Here is a 21,656-nt window from a genome sequence, read left to right on the forward strand (position 1 = left end):
CTAGTTTTGGAACTGGAAGAATGTTTCCATGTTCCAAGTCTTACAAAAAACATCGTTTCTGTTTCTTGCTTAGATGCTAAGGGATTTAGCTTTATAATAAAAGACAATAGTTGCTCGTTTTATTTTAAAGAGATGTTTTATGGATCCGGTAAATTAGTCAATGGACCTTATATACTAGATCACGACAAACAAGTTTGTAACATAAATACCAAAAAGGCCAAAAAGAATGATTCAAATCTCACCTATCTGTGGCATTGTCGATTAGGCCATATTAACATGAAACGCATAGAAAAACTTCAAAAGGAAGGAATTCTATAACCATTTGACTTAGAGGATTTTGGTAAATGCGAATCATGCTTACTTGGAAAACGAATCGAAAGATCGACGAGCGACAAGCCGGCAAGCGAGCCGACCCATCGCTCGACAAGAAAAAGGCCGAGCGCAAAGAACTGGGCGCGAAGCCTAGCACCAACGCCCAGCCGTGTGTGATGGGCCAGGGAGTGCAGTGGGCCACGACAGGCCATGGGCGAGCAACAACCAAGCCGCGCCAAGCAACGGGCCAAAGGTCGAATGCAAGGCACACTTGGGCTTGGTCAGGCGCGCTAATCGTGGGCCTCGTGGCTGTGTATGGGTGTGTGTTTTAGCCTTGTCCGATTACTTAGTCGCCAAGTAACTTGGGTGTTAAGTTTAGTTTTCCTAGTCCTACTAGAATTGGATTATTAGGAGTTTAATTATTCCTATAACACTAATAGGTTAAGAATTACAATCTTAATAGGATTGGTAATTGTTTTCCTAGTGGGACTCAATTTCCTAGAGCTGATCATCATGGGCCCGGACCGAAAATTAACGGGTTTTGGGCAGCCTATTCTGGCCCCATTTTCGGGCCCGGCCCGAACGTTTTTAAAAATTTGCGGGCTTTGGGCAACGCAAAACAACATTTTTAGTTATAAATTTGGCCCGGCCCAAAAATGGCCCGAAAAGCCCGCTAATTTTGGCCCGAAATAGCGGGTTTTGGGCACACAAAATTGGCCCGAACCTTGGCCCGGTCCGGCCCGACACAACTGACTGCTTTTATTCTCTCGGCCCGGCCCGAACCGACTTTTGATCAGGTCTACAAATTCCTTACTTTCCTACCCTATAAATATGAGGCTAGCCCTCATAATTAAACAACCCATATCATATTTTTTACTTAGATTGTGTTCAAGGGAGAACATAGTTTATAGCCTAACCCGAGTGCATAAAACCTTAGTAAATATCGTAGTTCGTTGAACCTAAGGCGGATACGAACGTGCTGTGGACTTTCTACGGAGGGGCGACACTTAGAGCTCTAAAGACTTGTTCTTGTTCGGTTCGGGAGCAGCTAGGGAAGACACGCATCACATTGTATATATGTAACTTAAATTATGCTAATTGACTATGCGGCAATTAGTTTGGATTCCTGAATTTATGGTTTTTCCGCATGAATTATATTATGTGTATCATTCATAACCTTACAAATTGCTTCCTAGAAAATAAGGTAGGTTGAATTGTATGCATGCCCACATGCATTTTATGAGTATTGAGGGCCGAAAGAGAGACGTGAATAGTGGTATGGGATTAAGTATAAGTCTTTAGTAATTGGAAAATATTCAAGATAGAAGGAAACTTTAGTTAGTGGAAGTGTGGTACTGGTACGTCATTAGAGTAACAGATCCCATCATGCCAAGTCCAGGTTCCAAATAGTGGGATGCTGTTGTCAAAAAAAAAAAAAAATAGTGGGATGCACATGTTTAATTAAACTTTTTAGCTACCAATTGCTTGTTGGTTCAGTGGTGATTGGGGCTGAACTTATACGGGAGAATCCGTGTTCGATCCCCCGCAACAATAATTGAGAGGGGACTGAATTTTTTTGCTTAAAAAGTCTTGTCTGCATAATGTGTTTATCTGGATAATTTTTACCCAATTTTTTGTAATTTTTATACCTTTTTATTTGTAACTTTTAATTTTTTTTTTTATTAACTTTTATATTATCGGAAAAAAAGTTGATGGAGAAACATTTTAAATGGATAAATAGTTACTGTAACACCACGACTTCTTAACACCATTAATTACGTTAATTATCTTTAATTAGCAGCGAAAATCCTAATTTAGTCGGAGCGTTACTGCCGTATCTCCCTCGTGGGAAATACAAGGCGACATAACCTTTTTACATTTACTGACTACTGTTGAGTAACAGTAATTATACTTCGCTTCGATTAATTCTTTAAAATTTACATTGAAATCTAAGTAAACCTTAATAAATATTTCTAACATGTTTAAACATTAATTTGAAAATCTAACTCAAATCGTGAAATCAAACTTAGAGTTTAATTAATACATCCCTTTATTACTAATGACATAGTTATCTTTATTAAACATCGATCGTGAATTTGATGGTTGCATCCTCACTCTAAGGCATCCCATGATCTTCTTCGTACCTAAAACAAAAGCAACATCGTGAGCCGAGACCCAGTAACATACTACCCTAACAGCGTAAACTCATTTCAATTCATTTTATTTACTTTGTAATCAGGGAGAATAGAACATAGTAAAACATTTTCATAAATGCAATGAAACATTATTTATAACTTGAAACTTTGATAGTTCCCATTATCTTTCATAAAACCTTCATTTTACTTGGTAACTGACAAGTTAGCCTTGCGGGACGTCTCCCACCTTGCGATAGTCCTCAAGGAGCACTCTCCCTTGTTGGACATACGCCCGTACCTAATTAGTTTCTTTTTTTTTTTAGCTTGCGGTAACCCTCAAGGAGCACTCTCCCTTGTTGGGTGTCCCGCGGTACGGCGGTACGTGCATGACCTAGAAATAGTAACCCCACTAACTGCCAGAACCGATTACACTTTTATTTATCATGTTTCGTATCTTATTCGTAACTCATCATTCTTATAAAATCATTCATAAGCACATTTGGATATCATCATGCATAAAACACACTTTATAAACACAATTCATATCCCACAATCCATTAAAACATATCATTATAAACATAGTTCATAAATTCATAAAACACAGTTCATAAGGGGATTGTGGGTGTTAGCAATAGATGTTACCTCAACCGTAGTTTATACTTCCTATTCGATGGATCGTTCGTCCTGCGCTTCAAGTCCGATTCTTTCAGAATATTGAATCAATGAATTAGTTATTGAAACGTTAAATAATCTCAAATCGATATTTTATAAATCATAATGTATTTATAATGAATTTTAATAAAAAGTATAATTTTATAATTTAACGAAAATATTATTAAACGAAATTTAAATCGAAATATATATATATATATATATATATATATATATATATATATATATATATATATATATATATATATATATATATTTCATAAATCGATTTACATAAAAAAAAAAATTATTTAAATTCCATTTTTGACTTATAAAGCTAGTAAATTTATTAATTTTTTTGTAATCAATAATTAAACCTGAAAAACAATAAGTAATTTTATTAGTAAATAGTTATATAGTACAAATTTATTATAATATAAATATTAATTAATTGAAATCTGAAAATTTATTATAGTCTTACCAAATGCCCAAGAGTTTAGAATTGGGCCAAGAGAATTGGGCTTGGCTTGAGAAATAAATAAAACAAAGTTCCTAAATGGAACTTGTTTTCTTTTTCTGGAAAGGAAACACGGGAGCAGGGGAAGGGGAGGGCTCGAAGGAGGAGGGAAGCACGAAGAGGAAGGAGAGGGGAGATGGTGGGCGGCGGCTGGGAGGCGCAGTGCGGAACCACGGCTGAGAGGCGACAGCGGTGGTGGTGGTTTCGCGACGGTGAAGCAGCAAGGGAGAGAAGGTGGTCGGGCGAACAGGGGAAGCAGGGGAAACAGGTGTTTCCGGCTGTTTATGGGTGGCGACAGAGGTGTATAGGCGGTGAGGGTGGCTGGGAATGGTGGGCCGATATTGGGTGATGATGGTGGTTGGTCTTGTGGTGGCGGAACAGCAGGGGGAAAGGGAGAGGGAGTACGAATAGGGGAGGGGAAGGAGGGGATGCGGGGGTGTTTGCGGTGGCTACAAGGTGGCGTTGGTGGTTGTTGCGTGGTTGAGATGGTGGTGCTGGGCAGCAGATAATGGTGGTGGTAGACGGTGGTTTCAGTGATGGTGGTGATTGATTGCTTGAATCAGAGAAGAGAGAAAAAGAAGTGGAATTGGTCTCTTGTTTTTGCAAATGGAAATTCTGAAATTGTTGAATTTGTAAAGGATTGAAGGGGAAGAAGCAAACTTGATTTTTGTTTTGAATGGAGGCTGAAATGAGGGAAGAAGGAAGGAAGGAAATTTCCTCCTTACTTTGTACGTGGGGAGCAAGGAAGAGAAGAAAGGAAATGGAATCTTGGTACTCCAAGGGCATTTTCGTAATTTCACATGGTTGACTAAAATTCAGAAATTCGGTTTCTATTTTCGGAAATTACTAAAAATAGAAATGTTTAATTAGAACAAAGTCTCGTGAAATATATCGTTAACGAAAAATAAATAAATTTTTGTTTATAAATTTATCATTTAAAATAAATCGTAAAAACGTTTAAAATAACGAAATTTTTAAATTATTTCTAATAATTAAAACGAAATTACGTTAATAAAATATTATTAATTTTAATAAATCGAGTTTAAAAATTTCGGGGTATTACAGTTACTTTTATACGATATTAGTGATTTTGAAAGAATAATTTTTATTAAAATGTTTATCACTAAAAAATAGATAACGTTTACATATATCGAGTAACTTTTAAGTTAACTTTTACTCCGGTACACAATATTTATTGTACACCACTTTTAAATAAGAATTTGTATTTTCGCGTTGCATTTGTTGTGTTGAAACATAGCACCACATGTGATGTCCCACGTTTATAAAAGATAAAAGAGTAAATAACTTGTGAAGCTAGTGGACTAAGACACTGTTCTTTTGGACTTAATTTCAGTTCCATTCAGTTCAGCTGCATTCAGTTAGTTTAGTTCGGTCCAATTCAGCTCTATTATTGTTATCAATTTTTTTTCAAAAAGGTCGATCTACGATTATATGTTGTGTGGCGGCCCAAAAAAGAAAGGTTATCTGCATCAGTTCTATTTTTTTAGTTACCCTTATTGATGTACGTTATTCATTTTCTTTACTATAGTTACCCTTATTAGCTCAAATAGTAGCAATATACAATGTTGTACATGGTGTGGGTTCAAACCCCACATAGCCTACTATCTACTTCGTATGTTACACTTGTGCATTGGTGTATTCTCATTGTTGGTGTACATTGTATTGGTCATAGTTATAACATGCAACAATCATATTACTCTTGGTCAAGGTCACTTCATTGTTTATTGTTAAGGTCATATTTTTCATTGGTTAGGGTCACATTTATCCTTGAGTAAGGTAACTTTAATCCTCGAATAAGGTCATTTATATCTTTGGCCGGGTTCACTTTTATATTTGCTCTAGGTAACTTTTTACCTTGAGTGAGTTCTTTTTTTCACTTTTAACGCGCTAAGTTGGATGTACAGTAAAATACCTTAGATCAGGGCACACAAAAGTATTTTTTTTTTATTGTTATTATTTTATTATTATTATTATGGGAAAACACCAAAACGTTACAAGCTTAACAAGCTACAAAGATCAAGTGAACTACAAGAAGTTGGAGGGGAGCCGAGATACAATCTGGGCCCCCACTCCTCTAGCTATGGCGAACCCGATCCTGCTGAAAATGTGGGCAGCTGCCCGTGCCCCAATGTCCTGAGCCCTGGAGTACGTTTTGGACCCGCTACAGCAACGAAACAACACCTTTCTCTAATTCCCCAAAGGAAGAAAAGGGAAAAGGAAAGAAACCGTAACCCAAAGCCCTACAACGCGCCGCATACTTATCCTGCTTCCGCTGCGCTGCAACCGCCACAACCCGACCCGGGAAGAAGCCAGACAACCCAGATTGCGTCATAGGGGAAGACCCAGTCAAGTCAACTCACACATCTAGACCGCCATCCCATGAATAAAGCAATATATCTGCAGGACGAAGAGCTCCATCACTCTCACTAGTCAGCCCAACATCAACCTCTTTGCGAGCAGAAATCCCCGACCGATAGCAAATAACCAAAAGGGTATCACGAACAACATTATGGCGATGTTTGATACCCACACTCCCAGCACAAGACACGGCATGATCCCCATAAATGTCCCCGTCGAAAACCCGAGAGCAAGCAGAACACGGCGTCGAATCAGAGAACAACGGAATGCCCAACCGATAGCAAAGAACCGAACGATAAGTCTTACCGTTCATAGTCTGGCCTAAACCCAGGATGGGGACTGCCCGCAACCAAGCTGAGGAGTGATCCCCTTGCTGTGATTTCCATAAGGCAACAAGACGCGAAGATAAGTAGTAGGCGGATTCCGCATCAGCAGTAACCTTCGTGAAATATATGTCTGCCAATTTCTTCATGAGTGTGGGGGCAGCGATCTCACTAGGGCTACTCATAAGGCCGGTCTCCACGGTCCTATTGAAAAGACCAAGAGCATCACCAAAGGCCGGTCCCGGACCATCAACACCTGAAAGCCGAAGAAGCGAATCCTGCAAACGGGATGCAAGAAAAGCATAATGCCGAACATCACCAGCTGAATAAACACCCAATCCTCCATAAGAATAAGGCAAGGTGGAAAGACGCCATTGCCAGTCACCGAACCCAGGTCCCGAAGCAGTCACGACACGCTCAAAAGAAGCCCGAAGAGCCACATCAAATTAGGTCGCTTCGAAAAGATGAGGCGGACAAGTGCGCATAGCAAAGTAAAGTTTAAAAACTCCAGTACACGCACGAAGAAGCAACAACTCACACTGGGGATCATTAAGCTTAGCTACAGCATCCATCAACACAACAACCTTCGATACACGCTGCGAAACCAACTCCTTACAAAAAGAGGAATCCGTACTGACAGGACCACCAAGCAACTTAACACCAAGCGCAGGACGAGCAATATCCGTAGGAAAGACCCCCTCTAGACGACTGCGCGGGTCCTCTGAAGGCCAGAAAACCTCTGTCTTCTCAACATTAACATGGAGACCTAAAAGAGGACCCTCCTCCAAAACCAACTCCAAGACCTTTCCAACCACCAAAGTGTCACCAATGATAGTGCCATCGTCCAAGTACCAAGCATGAAGAGAAAGATCAAAAGAGTCTCTGATTCGACACACCAATGGATGTAGAACCAGAGAAAAAAGCAAAGGGCCGAGAGGATCCCCTTGCTGCACACCTTGACAAGACCACAAGATATGCTCCCCATAATACAGTCGTGCTGGAGAAGAGTAGCAGAATTCAACCCAATGCGAAAGAGCAGGACAATGTAGCCGAACCTCACGCAACAAAGCCGATCGATCAACTAAATTGAACGCATTCTAAAAATCCACCAATAACATAGAAAGTCCAACATCAGCCCCACGAGCCTCAACCAAACGATTCACAGCATGGAGAATGGCCTCACCACCTGCTGAAACCCCAACTCCAAACTGAAGCCCTCCTAAGTAGTGTCCTAAACGCGGAACAATCAAAGCGGCCCCGGCCTTAGAAACAAGGCGCCTCCAAATAGTACCCACAACAATAGGCCGAATACCACCACCAGGCTTAACAAGTGGCGTAAGAGGAGCACTAGCAATATATCCTCCAAGCACACCAGGACACTTTCCAGCAAGAAAGGGATTAACTACCTGAGTAATAGCATCCACCAACTCATCAGAAACAGCTACAGCAGCACCACCCAAGCAATCCAAAAGGTGTTGAGCACGCAAGCCATCCCTACCGCACGAAGTACCACGCGGAAAGCCCCTAATCTGCTCCAACACAACAGCGGAGGAAGCAGTAAGGTGATGATCAACAGGGATATCCGGTAAGGTGGGGACCGGAAAGGAAGGGTGCTTTGCTTGCAAATCTGCAAGAGTAGCATCACTGTAAGGGGCAAGACCTGAGGACGAAAGAACTCTAACAGCAGCAGTGTAGTGACCGTCAGAAATCTTTCGCTTGCATTGCTTAATATTACGCTCCGTCGAATCATGGTCTTCGTCAACATCCAATGGAGAAACGCTAGCCAATGTGTCTATGACAAGCTGCTCAGAACCACCAGGCTCACCCCAAGAACGAACAGCAGAGGTGATACTCTCTTCCTGTCGGCGCCGCCTAACACCAGAGGAACACTCACGATTACTTCACGGTGAAAAAGTCGTGAGGACACAAAGAGGTAACACAAGCAACTGAACCCAACAAGCGATGTCATCTGGTCTGCAAATCACCTTATCAAGCGCCCCTTTAAGAACTCGCGAAAAACCCAAACGACATTTGGGAGGGATGGATTTCACAGAACGCAACCGCTTAGACAATAAAGTGTCTAGAAGAGCAACATAAAAGGAAAAATGATGTTCACGAGGCGCATCAGAAGAAGACAGCTCGGAAGTAGAAGCTTGTGGTTTTTGAATACCGTAGAGAATAAAACGAATAATACCATCCCCAGAATTAGGTGGGTCCACAAAAACCGTACTAGAACCACTGCCATGTCGTCACCTAGTACGATGAGTATGTGTCTTGAAACAATCTCCACATAGCCAAATTCCCATACGACGGAAGGTCACCTCAGCCGTAGAAAAAACCTGCAAATTGGTAGTAAGGGAGTGACGGGTTACATCCCGCACACCAGAGCAACAATGACGATCCCGTAAGTGAGTGATCAGAGAACTCCTCACCAAACCACGCCCACCTCCATCCTGGCACCCGCTAAGACCCACAAAAGGGCAATGAAACTTCTCCACGGAAGCCGCCATATCAAAGCAACTCAACAGAAAGCCCAGAATTGCCAACACACCACAGGCAAAGCCACCAACACACCACACCCACCCTAAACACCAACACACCAATACACCACAACCACACTAAACACCACCGAAAGCCAGAAACACCACGCCACAAACAACGTCACAAACACTGCCAGAAACACTCACGAGCAACACAAAATGCCTCCTCCGTACACCAACAGCTCCGACCACAAAAACTCCGAACCCCGACCTCCGTACACTAACAAAGTCCCACAACCAACAATACACACAACCAACAAACACCGCACACCAACTGAACGACGCTGATCGGACAGCCACTCGAACACAACAACGCACACCGGTGAAAGACAGCGACACACCACTGACGAACACCACTGAACACCACTGAACGGCGCACAACACCCACACAAACCCCTTGTCCACGTAACGGCCACTGACCTGATGAGAGCTCCGCCTGAAAAATGTAACCCACGTGGAACCGCCTGAAAACCCACGTCAAAATGCTCCCAAAACAGCCGCAATTCACGCCTGAAAACCGATCGAACCTCGCCTGAAAACCGAACACCGAATACTACCCTGAAAGTGGACAAAAAAAATGCCCTAAATACCGCTGAAACTGCACTGCTTGCCGACCAAAACAGCCCTGGAACCCGCCTGAAATGAACCCGAGACACCTGCAAGCCGCCTGAAAAACCCGAGACACCTGCAACCCGCCGCCGACCTGCCTGAGACCTTCCTTGACCCCGCCGGAATGATGAACTGCCGGGAAAAAAGCCCTAATCCCTAATCGCCCATTTTTTATTATTATTATTATTATTATTATTGTTATTATTATTATTTATTGTTATTGTTGTTATTATTATTATTATTATTATTATTATTATTATTATTATTATTATTATTATTATTATTATCAAATGCTAACAAAGTCAATCAAAGTACATAAAATTAGTGGGAAGGCAAGATACAATATGGCCCCCCACTAATAATAATAATAATAATAATAATAATAATAATTATTATTATTATTATTATTATTATTATTATTATTATTATTATTATTATTATTATTATTATTATTATTTTTACTAGGAATCAAATGCCAACAAAGTCAAACATTTTACAAATAATTAGTGGGAAGCTGAGATACAATCTGGGCCCCTATTCCTCTGGCTATAGCAAAGCCTATCCTGGTGAAAATATGAGCAGCATCACGAGCCCCAATGTCCTGAGTCATAGAGAATTTTTGAACCCACTTTAGCAATGCAACAACATCCTTATCCAACTCCCCCAAAGAAGAGAAAGAGAACGGAAGAAAGCCATAACCAATTGTCCGACAACGTGCTTCGTACTTGACCCGTTTCCGAAAAGCCGCATCAGTCACAACCCGGCCTGGGACAAAGTCGGACAACCCATATTGCGTCAAGGGAGAAGATCCGTCAAGTCAACACACACATCACAACCCCGATCCCAAGAGTAGAGCAACACGTCTGCAGGTCGGAGAGCTCCATCGTTCCCTCCAGATAGACCTATATCAACCTCTTCCCGCGCCGAAATCCCAGACAGATAACAAACATCAACAAGGGTATCCCTAACCCCATTATTCCGTTGTTTAATACCCACAATGCTAGCACATGACACCACATGATCACCAAAGATATCTCCCGCAAAGACCCTAGAGCAAGCAGAACATGGCGTCATAACAGAGAACAAATGAACCTCCAACCGGTAGCACGACACACATTGGTAAGTCTTACCATTCATCGTCTGTCCAAAACCTAATATGGGGACTGCACAAAGCCAAGAAGAGGTGTGATCTCACTAGAGGAAAAATCGCCATGTGCTTCCCTTCAAGTGTGGCTCATTTACTAAATTAGCAGCAGTTGAGGACACACAAAAAAAAAAAGAAAAAATACGTTTTCACAAGTGCGGGCTTATTTTAGAAAATTGGCAGCACTTGAGTTCAACTGCGGGCTCATTTTACAAATGAGCAGCACAAAATATTTTCCAAAAATATTCATTTCCTGCTTATCTCCTCTTCTCTGGTTACTATAACCTAACTCCAATTTCCCGCTTATCTCTCTTCCCCTCTCTCGTTTCTCTCCTTCCCCTCTCTGGTTCTTCTCTGGGCGCGAAATTCAGACTCACAACACTCACTGCATAGGCGCCCAGCTACTCCCCTACCGCCGAGTCGCCGCTGCTGTCTCCCACCGCCGAGTTGCCGCTATTGTCTCCCACCGCCGAGTTGCCGCTGTTTTTCCCCACCGCCGCGTCGCTCCTCCTTAATTCTTGTAGGTTTGTAATTTAAATTTAATTACTTCCTATAAGATTGTTACTGTAATGACGAATTGTTAAAAGAAATGACGAATTAGTTATAGCTGGAAACATTAGCTTGAACTCGTTAGTTTTCTTCGTGATTCATTATGAAATATTAAGATGAGGAAGAATTACATCCTTCCATATTAAGATGTATTCCAATTTTAATTTGAAAGATTTAAGTTTTATTTTTGTTGTTTTTGGAATAGATTTATGAGAAATTACATGAATTAGGTCTCTTCTTCCCGATAAATTGCAACAATTAGGATCAAATGTGCTGTAATTTCCGATTTAGATTTTCTGTTGATTGTTTTGGAATTGAATTTTGAGTTTTACTTGTTAAAATTGGTGTAGAATTCTGAGTCGATATACTAATTCTTCAAGCTGAATCATTTTTATATGCCTTGTTGACTGTGTTGTTATTGCCTGTATTTCTCTTTAGTAGCCATTATTACCAGTAACTAGTAGCCATTACTTACCACTAACTTTCAGTCTTTTGCAATATGCGTCATATTCTCTCCATCGTCGATGTAACTGATTCTTCAAGCTGAAATTATTCAGATTCTTAATGCATATTGCATATCAGCCATAAATACGGATTTGTTAGCACTTAGCACCAATAAAACTGTCTGATTTACTGGCATTATATGATGAGTAATCAGTGTGGGAAATTATCTTCTTTCGTATGAACATGGAACATGGTACACAAAGGGTTTATACTATATATTTCTCTTAATAAATATGTATTGAATGTTTCTGCAGTTCCCCGGAACCAGCAAAGACAGGCCATTCTCCACCTCCACATGCTAAAAAGGCTTCTCCCTCTAGGTAAACTGTTGTTATATTAGTTTGATCAATAGATGCATTTTTGTGGAATTGATTTTCCTTTCTGATTTTCTTGGGCAATGTCTTACTGGTAGGTTTGCTTGTTGTGGCCACCTTTTTATTCCCTTTGGAAAATACTTACAATAGTTTGTTCTTGATCTCTTTGTTGGACTTTTCTGTAATGAGAGTACGAGACCGTTCACCAGTGTAGTAAATTTTGACACCATGATTGGATTTACCGCATCGTGACTGCACTGCAAAGGTTTTGATCTGACTGTGAATGTGATATTAGGCTACAGTAGCTGCAAAGTTAGATATTGTGATTGAGGCTGGACCGGAGATGACAAACCCTTTATGAAACTAGTTATGTCTTTAGAATGGCTGGCTGAGGGTGTGAGTTATACTAACAAATATATAGAGATTTTGATCTTAGTGAAACCGTGATATTGGGATGCAACAGCTATAAACCACCCCAAATTGCGATTGTGGCTAAATCTGAGATGACAAAACCCTGAATGAAACTAATTTTTGCTTTAGAATGGTTAGCTATACTTGTAAATGTACAAATGAAATATGCTTAAGCTTTCATTTATGGTTTCAGTTAACTTTTTAGATGAAGCCTTGGTTAGGGAGGTATATATTGGCTTGCTACTTCCTATCAATTAGAAATAAAAGTTACCTAGGTAGAGATCGGCCTTCCCCTACTTGCTTAAAAGCGTGCCTGGTGGTTTCTACTTCAGCTCTATTAGCGACACTGCATTTTTTGAGAAAGTTGTCTTTATTTTTTGGATTCACTTCTATTGTATGATAGTGTTATACCAAAGCTTTAGCCATTAATAATTATATCTAATTTTGGCCAACCACTTTGTGTTATTTTTTTGGGTGATATTTACTTTAGAAGAGAATTATGTTCTTGGGAAGAAAATTCATCCTACTGTAAAGAATGGTCGGAGGTAGAAAGATTTCTTGTTCAGTCTCCTCGCTATCTGCTGGATGGCTGCTTTGTGTTCTATGGTAGGATTTCTATATTTCCTGGACTTGGTTAGGAGTATGTATATTAACTATTAAGTAAAATATTAAATATCACGTGCCTTAAGCCATTAAGGTAATTCTACCATGGACCCTCATTCACTTGCTGAAGTGTTTTTTTTTATATGCTTGGATCTAGGTCATTTCGGTACGCTGCAGTTCAGAGATCTGGTTTGGTAATCCGAATTGCAGATCTGAACACTGCCAACCGGGTCACCCGATACATAAATGAATTTGACGAAGGTGGAAGGTTTTTAAGTTGGTAGAGAGGTGGGTTAAGTGTGCTAATTCCAAATCAGATTAGGGAAGAGAGGGGAGAGAAAACTTTGGAAATGTCGACTAGGACACTAGGTTTGTCAACTTCTTCTAGGTTTTGTGGGTTTTCATGTTTTTGTTTTGGTTTGCAGTCAAATGTGTAAAAGCATGTGGCCTCCATCTTTTTTTTGTTTTGTTAATTTGTGTAAAGCTTCTTCACAGTTAATCACTTCTTTGTCCTCCCTCTTCTTAAATATTACTACAAAAGAAAATTGAATTGGAGTGATGGACTATCATTTACTAAGCTGAAAGTCTGAAAACCTCCCCTTCCCCCTCCCCCTCTTCTCCCAATTTTTTTTTGGAATATAAAACAACACACCATTCCGGGAAATTCGGAGGCAGCAATCCCATTCCCCGTTCCGCTTCGACCCGCGTTCCGTGTAACACTGATTGAGGGTGCTTAGATCAACTTTTCTCCCAACTGTAATCTTTTCTTTTTCCTCATGTACTCGCGTATTTTTAATCTGATTCTAAGGATTTGATGCATTTGGACATTAGGTATTCGAGTTTCTTAACTCAAATAAGTTTGTATTTTTTATGTTCCATGTTGGTGTTGCTCTTATTCTGGAGTAACTGTAAGATTCTACTGAATTTAATTGTTTACCTTGAAGCCTAATTACTTATTTAAATTAAGTAATGTACTTGTGTGCCATTTCCAAACTCAAATGTGCTTCAGTTCGTTTGTTTGTGCTTCAAACTATTTTCTGCTTCTGAATACTTCCCTAGATGTTGTCTTGTTTGTTGTGTTTGAATATTTCCCTAGATGGTGAGTACTCTTTTGTCCACATGTATCTACCATTATTCACAAGGCCTTATGCTCTATTTTGTAATTGCAGCTTGAGGAAAACCTTTGCATCAATATGCACTCTCATTAGAATGGACTAAGCTGGTAGATAGTTTGATGGACGAATCATTTGTTCCTCAGAGTGCTTGTGAAGCTGTGTCAAATCAGAAATGGGGTCCAGTGAAACGTAAGAAACATCTTGCTACATTTGAAATCACAGTGGAAGAATTGAATGATTTAAACTAGAGGAGTGGAAAGCTATTAAATCTTGTATTCCAGAGAGCAACACTACCTTGTCCAGTCCTTTGGAAAGCAGCTCGTCAAGGTAATATTTTACCTTCTGTATAACATATGCTCGTCAAATGTTCTTGGGGTTTATTTTAAGCATAATCCAGCAGATCAGTTGCGAGCAGATCAGTTGCTAGCAATTCAGTTTCACAAATTCTCTTCTGATCTGCTACTTTTGATATGTTGTTGCTTCTGATCAACTGGCAATAGATCAGCAGCAACAGATCAGGAGCAGCAGATCAGAACATCAGTTGTGAAACTGATTTATTGATGCTCCAGATCTATTGTGAGGAGATCAGAAGCAGCAGCAGAACAGATCAGCAGTTATGAATCTGATCTGCCCCTCTTCTGTTCTGCTACTTCCAATCTGTTGTTCGAGCCAAAAGTTGTTGCTCACTCTATTAAATCTCTTTCTCGTTTCGCATAATCTTCATGCTCAGATTTACTTTGCATATGATTTTTGGTTAATAAAATAGATTACAAGTTCATAGTTGCTCGATTATTCAAAATGTGACCTATAATGATCAAACGAGTCTTATATGTGCAAAAATTGACCAAAGTGGGTGATAATGAGTCTTTGAAATGTAATTCTAAGTGTATTAAATATGTAAAGGGGTTAAATTACTTATTTAAATCCAGTAGTTGAAAGTTAGGAGCGAAATAAGCCATTTTGGTCAAAATGTGACCTATAACGATCAAACAAGCCTTATATGTGCATAACTTGACCAAAATGTATGTTAATGAGTATTTGAAACATTAAAATAAGTATATTTAACATGTAAAGGGTTTAAAGTACTCATTTAGGTTCATTAGTTGAAAGTTGGGAGCGAAATAAGTCATTTTAGTCGAAATGTGACCTATAACGATCACACAATCCTTATGTGTGCATAACTTGACAAAAATGGTTGATAATGAGTCTTTGAAACATTAAAAAAAGTATATTAAACATGTAAAGATTTTAAAATACTCATTTAGGTTCATTAGTTGAAAGTTGGGAGCGAAATAAGCCATTTTAGTCGAAATGGAACCGATAATGATCAAAAAATTCTTATATGTACATAACTAGACCAAAATGTGTGAGAAAGAGTCTTTGAAACATTAAAATAAGTATATTAAACATTTAAAAGGTTTGAAATACTCATTTTGTTTCATTAGTTGATAGTTGTGACCGAAATAAGCCATTTTAGTCAAAATGTGACCGATAATGAACTAACGAGGCTTAAATGTGCATAACTTTACCAAAATGGGTGAGAATGAGTCTTTGAAACATAAAGCTAAGTGTATTAAAGATGGAAATACTTTAAAATACTCATTTATGTTCATTTGTTGAAAGTTAGGACCGAAATTAGCCATTTTAGCCAAAACGTGACCGATAATGAACTAACGAAGCTTAAATGTGCATAACTTCACCAAAATGGTGACAATGAGTATTTTAAACATAAAACTAAGTGTATTAAACATGAAAAGACTTTAAAATAATCATTTAAGTTCACTAGTTGAAAGTTGGGACCGAAATTAGCCATTTTAGTCAAAACGTGACCGATAATGAACTAATGAAGCTTAAATGTGCATAACTTCACCAAAATGGGTGAGAATGAGTATTTGAAACATAAAACTAAGTTTAATAAACATGGAAGGACTTTAAAATACTCATTTAAGTTCATTAGATGAAAGTTGGGACCGAAATAAGCCATTTTAGTCAAAATGAGACCGATAATGATCAAACGAGTCTTAAATGTGCATAACTTCACCAAAATGGGTTAGAATGAGTCTTTAAAACTTGACAATACACAGCATATCGCCAGCTTGACGGAACCAATTGATTTGTGTATTGGATTACAACTCGAGAGAAATCGGGGATATCATATAAAAGAGCCAAATAACTTTCAAGACGGAAGTTTTCCTATAGATGCTCTATTCATGCCTATTCGGAACGTGAATCATAGTATTCATTCTTATGGAAATGGGAATGAAAAACAAGAGATACTTTTTCTTAGGGATGTCAATGAGCCGATACACTCGCGAACAGCTCGTGAACAAGCTCAATCAAAGCTCGGTCAAAACTCGTTCATTAGTAAATAAACGAGCTTGAACAAAAAATTTAAGCTCGTTTAATAAATGATACTAGCTCGAAAAACCTACTGTTCGACTCGTTTAGTCTCACGAACAACTCGTTCATGTTCGTTTCCAAGCTCGTTCGTGTTGATTTATAAGCTCATAAATTTCTAAAAAAATGTTATTATAGTAAATATAATAAAGTATTAACAAATAATATATTATGATATTATTCATATAACTATGCTAAAATTAAGGGTAAGAAATTGACTAATTAAATACTAATATACTACCAAAACTACCAAAATCGTATATGTTTACTATTCTTATTTCTTTAATCAATGATATATTAATATCCGTAAAGCTCAAAACCCTTAAGTTTATGTTTTTATGTTTTATAATTTTTGAAAATAATATTTCTCTTATTAATATGATCGTTTAAATTCGATCTTGTTTGTTTATTAAGGCTCGTTTATTAAGGCTCGTCTGCTAATAGATCGGCTCGACTCGAGCTTGAATTTAAACAAGCTACTCGTGAGCTAAGCTTGAACAAAGAAAAATTAAATGAGCCAAGCTCGAACAGGAAAAATGAATGCTCGGCTAAACTCGGCTCGAGCTCGAACTCGAAAATTTCTTATCAAGCCTAGCTCGAACAGCCAAATACTCGGCTCGGCTCGGCTCGTTGACATCCCTACTTTTTCTCGAAATATGGACAAATGGTAGTTTAACTCCGAAAGAAGCACTTTATGAAGCCTTTCGGAATTTAATTTATTTATTAATTCCTTTTCTACATGCGGAAGAAAACGTAAATTTAGAGGACAATCAACACAAAGTTTCTTTACCCCTTTTTAGCTTTCATAATAGATTGGCTGAAATAAGGAAAAACAAAAAAAAAATAGCATTGAAATTCATTTTTATTGACCAATTAGAATTGCCACCTAGGATCTACAATTGCCTAAAAAAATCCAATATACACACATTATTGGACCTTTTGAATAACAGTCAAGAAGATCTTATTAAAATGAAGCATTTTCGCATAGAAGACGTAAAACAAATATTTGGCACTCTAGAAAAGCATTTCGTAATTGATTTAAAAAATAAAAGATGAAAAAAAGTAATTGAATAGATGTATCTAGGGAAAATTCACGTTGAAGTGACTATTCCCTAGATACACACGCCGTGTTATTTCATAATTAAATCAATTTAAAAAAGGCCTAAAGTTAGGGATTTATCAATAGGTAATGTTGCTCCAATACCTAACCAAAGGGCCACTACGGTACCAACCAAAAAGACAGTTGTAGCTACTGGACGACGAACTGGATTTTGGAATTTATTAACATTTTCTAAAAAAGGAACTGTTAATAATCTCGCAGGTACTGAAGCCATTAAAAGAATGCCTAATAACTTATTTGGTACTGTACGAAGTATTTGAAATACAGGAAAAAAAATACCATTCAGGTAATATTTCCAAAGGAGTTGCAAATGGATCCGCCGGCTCGCCAATCATTGATGGTTCTAAAACTGCTAAGCCTACGTTACACGCAATAGTACCTAAAATTACTACAGGAAAAATATATAAAAGATTATTAGGCCATGCGGGCTCCCCATAATAATTATGCCCCATACCTTTCGCTAATTTAGCCCTTAATACAGGATCATTCAAGTCAGGTTTTTTTGTTATCAGGATAGGTGAATTATTATAGATTCAATTCATCCCCCGAAAGAACCGGACATGATAATTTTTCATCATCCGGCTCAAGCAAGAATCAAAAGAACCAAATGGATCCATAACATATATGTCTTATCCATCTATAAAGGTTCCCTGTAAGAACCTATTTATTAAATCCTACTTTCCAAAGTTGTAATTATCCACGGAAAAGAATTATGCTCTTACAAATAAATGCTCAACACCCAAGTAGGCTTATAAAGTTGATCATGATCAACTGCTTTTCAGGTTGTCTCATACCTTATGATTGGTGTTTATCTCCAAAATACTTGGAGATTTTGACTTTCTATAAAAATAGAAAATTATATATATTACAAATAAAGGGTTTACTTGTTACTAATATCGCCTAGTTTCTATTGTTCTTTAGATCCCTAGTTTCACTCCGATAGTGTCATAGATCAGGTCAATGCAAAGGAAAAGAATGCATTTCAATACTATTCAAATTAGTAATAAACAAAATCTAGATTATATCATGCAAAAATAATAAGTGTATCAAACATGGAAAGACTTTAAAATACTTATTTAAGTTCATTAGTTGAAAGTTGGGACCGAAATTAGCCATTTTAGTCAAAATGTGACCGATAATGAACTAACGACGCTTAAATATGCATAACTTCACCAAAATGGGAGAAAATGAGTCGTTGAAACATAAAAATAAGTGTATAAAACATGGAAAAACTTTAAAATACAAATATAAGTTCTTTAGTTGAAAGTTGGGATCGAAATTAGCAAGTTTAGTCAAATTGTGGCCGATAATGATCAAACGAGTCTTAAATGTGCATAACTTCACCAAAATGGGTGAGAATTAGTATTTGAAATATAAAACTAAGTGTATCAAACATGTAATGACTTTAAAATACTTTTTTAAGTTCATTAGTTTAAAGTTGGGACCGAAATTAGCCATTTTAGTCAAAATGTGACCGATAATGAACTAACGAGGCTTAAATGTGCATAACTTCACCAAAATGGGTGAGAATGAGTCTTTAAAACATAAAACTAAGTGTATTAAACATGGAAAGACTTTAAAATACTAGTTTAAGTTCATTAGTTGAAAGTTGGGACCGAAATTAGCCATTTTAGTCAAAATGTGACCGATAATGAACTAACGAGGCTTAAATGTGTATAACTTCACCAAAATGGGTGAGTCTTTGAAACATAAAACTAAGTTTATTAAACATGGAAGGACTTTAAAATATTTATTTAAGTTCATTAGATGAAAGTTGGGACCGAAATTAACCAATTTTATTGTTATACGGTCCATTATTTCTTTGTAATGAACAAATGAAGTCTTAATTTTATTGTACGATTTAATATTTATAGTATAACTAAAGTGTATATATATTTTTTGATGGTCGATCTTTTTAAGGTATTCAATAATCCGAGGGAGCCGCCTTTCAGCTTTGAGGCGATAGATGAAGTTTGAGAAATGTTGGCAAACTTCATTACTAGTGAATGTTTTTTATATTTTCTTGTATTGAATCTTAAATTATGGATTCTACTTAGTTTTCCATATGATTGTAATGTAATCGAATTTTATATTTACAATTGTATACTATTTAATTTAATTATCTATATATTGGATACTTTTTATATGACGTATGGAGGTTAATCAGTGGCGTGGTCCAATTGTAATATGTAGCAGGGAAATCGGTTATACAACAAATCTAGATCAAGTGCGGCTTATTTATAGGCCAAGTGCGGCTCATTTATAGGCCAAGTGCGGGTCATTTATATATCAAGTTCGGCTCATTTTTATGCTTGTGCTGCCCATTTCTATGTCAAGTGCGGGCTCATTTTCAATATTGGCAGCACCAAATATGTCAAGTACGGACTCATTTTCAAAATTGGCAGCACCAAATATATAAAGTGCGGGCTCATATTCTAAAATTGGCAGCACAAAATATGTCAAGTGCGGGCTCATTTTCCAAATTGGCAACACTTGAAACATCAAGTGCTACCAATATTTTGGCAACACTTGAGAAACATCAAGTGCGAACAGGCCATGTGCTGCACATGTAAAAGCCCGCACTAAACCGCTTAAAATGAGCCCGCACTTGAGGTTTTTTCCTCTAGTGTCTTCGTGTTGCGATTTTTATTATTATTTTTTATTATTATTACTATTATTATTACTACAACTACTACTTACATAGTATTACTTAAATAAAAGTTAATTACACTGCATAGCTTTCTAACGAATAATGTCAATTGCTAGCTTAATTTATTTTCCGGCCAATTAGTCTAGTACGACATTTATCATATAAAATCTTAATATAGATTCTTCTCAGTTGTAAAAGTATCACAAAAGGTCTTGCATGCACTGGGTGTACAATAAACTTATTGTACACCAACATAACTTTTACCCAATTTTCTCTAACTTTTACCAAATTTTCTCTAACTTCTATATTATTAAAAAATAAGTTGATAGATAAATATTTTAAAGGGCTAAATGATAAATTTTATACATTATTAGTGATTTGAATAAATATTTTTTATTAAAATGAAAAAATTTATCAGTAAAATCGATACCTTTTACGTATATAAGGGTAACTTTTAAGCATTTTACATTAACTTTAACTTCGGTGTACAATATTTATCGTAAAATCCATGTAAATAAGAATTTGTGAAAGTATCAACATTTTATCAACTTATTACATACGGAGTATATACGTAGTATGTTGTTTACAAAGATAACAAAATAACGTACCGGCCAATTAAAACAATTATTTGTTGATGTATAAAAACAAAATTACAAGATTAATTATTTAGGATTAACGGTTTGTTTGACAACCGATAATAAATGGTGAAAATAAAAACAAATTTAAGTGTTTTTTGGGCAAAAAATAACATTATAATGTTCATGCCAATGAAACCTTATCTCCAACTTGTGATTCTTCTTCATAAATTTATATATTCATCTAATACCACTCCCTAAATGATTTAACGATAATGAAAAGTTTTGAAGAAAAAAGAGATAATTTTGGGAGAACTAGCACTACGGAGTACTATATAAATAAATATTGATATTCTTTATAAATTTATTCGCATTCACACCATTTATATCCGACTATCAAATTAGCCCCTATTATCTTTGTTTTGAAAACCTTAATATTCAGTGTTAGCTGGAACAGCTACCATGACAACTGCCCATTCAAGTTGGCTAACATTCAATGAAGTTATCAACAAAAGAAGAAGTATTCTATGAGATTACGAGTCAATAATGACGCAAATACTTTTATATCACGTCTCCAAATCTAAATAAACAGGTCAAAAATCTTACCAATAATAAGGATATATTTCCTCAGATTTTTTTTTTTTGGTGTACCATCCGGTTCACCCTTAGGGCTAATCCGGATTCGGGGCGAGTTCTGAGTGGATAGGTTCCATTCCCCTCCCAATTGTTGATGCGGGGGATCGAACACAGGTCCTCCCTACCAAGTTCAGCCTCAATCACCACTGAACCAACAGCCTCAATATTTCCT

General features: G+C 37.5%; 1 long non-coding RNA gene and 1 pseudogene across 1 annotated transcript; one reads left to right on the forward strand and one right to left on the reverse strand.

The window, feature by feature from the left end:
• The first annotated feature begins 13,477 nt into the window (after nt 1-13,477).
• On the forward strand, nt 13,478-19,769 carry LOC130462080 (uncharacterized). The gene is made up of 3 exons (XR_008922213.1): nt 13,478-13,747; nt 14,161-14,433; nt 19,544-19,769. It is a non-coding gene; the product is annotated as an uncharacterized lncRNA (long non-coding RNA).
• Nucleotides 17,326-18,185, reverse strand: LOC130462079 (cytochrome b6-f complex subunit 4-like; annotated as a pseudogene).
• Nucleotides 19,770-21,656: the final 1,887 nt, after the last annotated feature.

The sequence above is a fragment of the Spinacia oleracea genome, chromosome 5 (genome assembly GCF_020520425.1).
Source record: "Spinacia oleracea cultivar Varoflay chromosome 5, BTI_SOV_V1, whole genome shotgun sequence".
Lineage (NCBI taxonomy): Eukaryota > Viridiplantae > Streptophyta > Magnoliopsida > Caryophyllales > Amaranthaceae > Spinacia > Spinacia oleracea.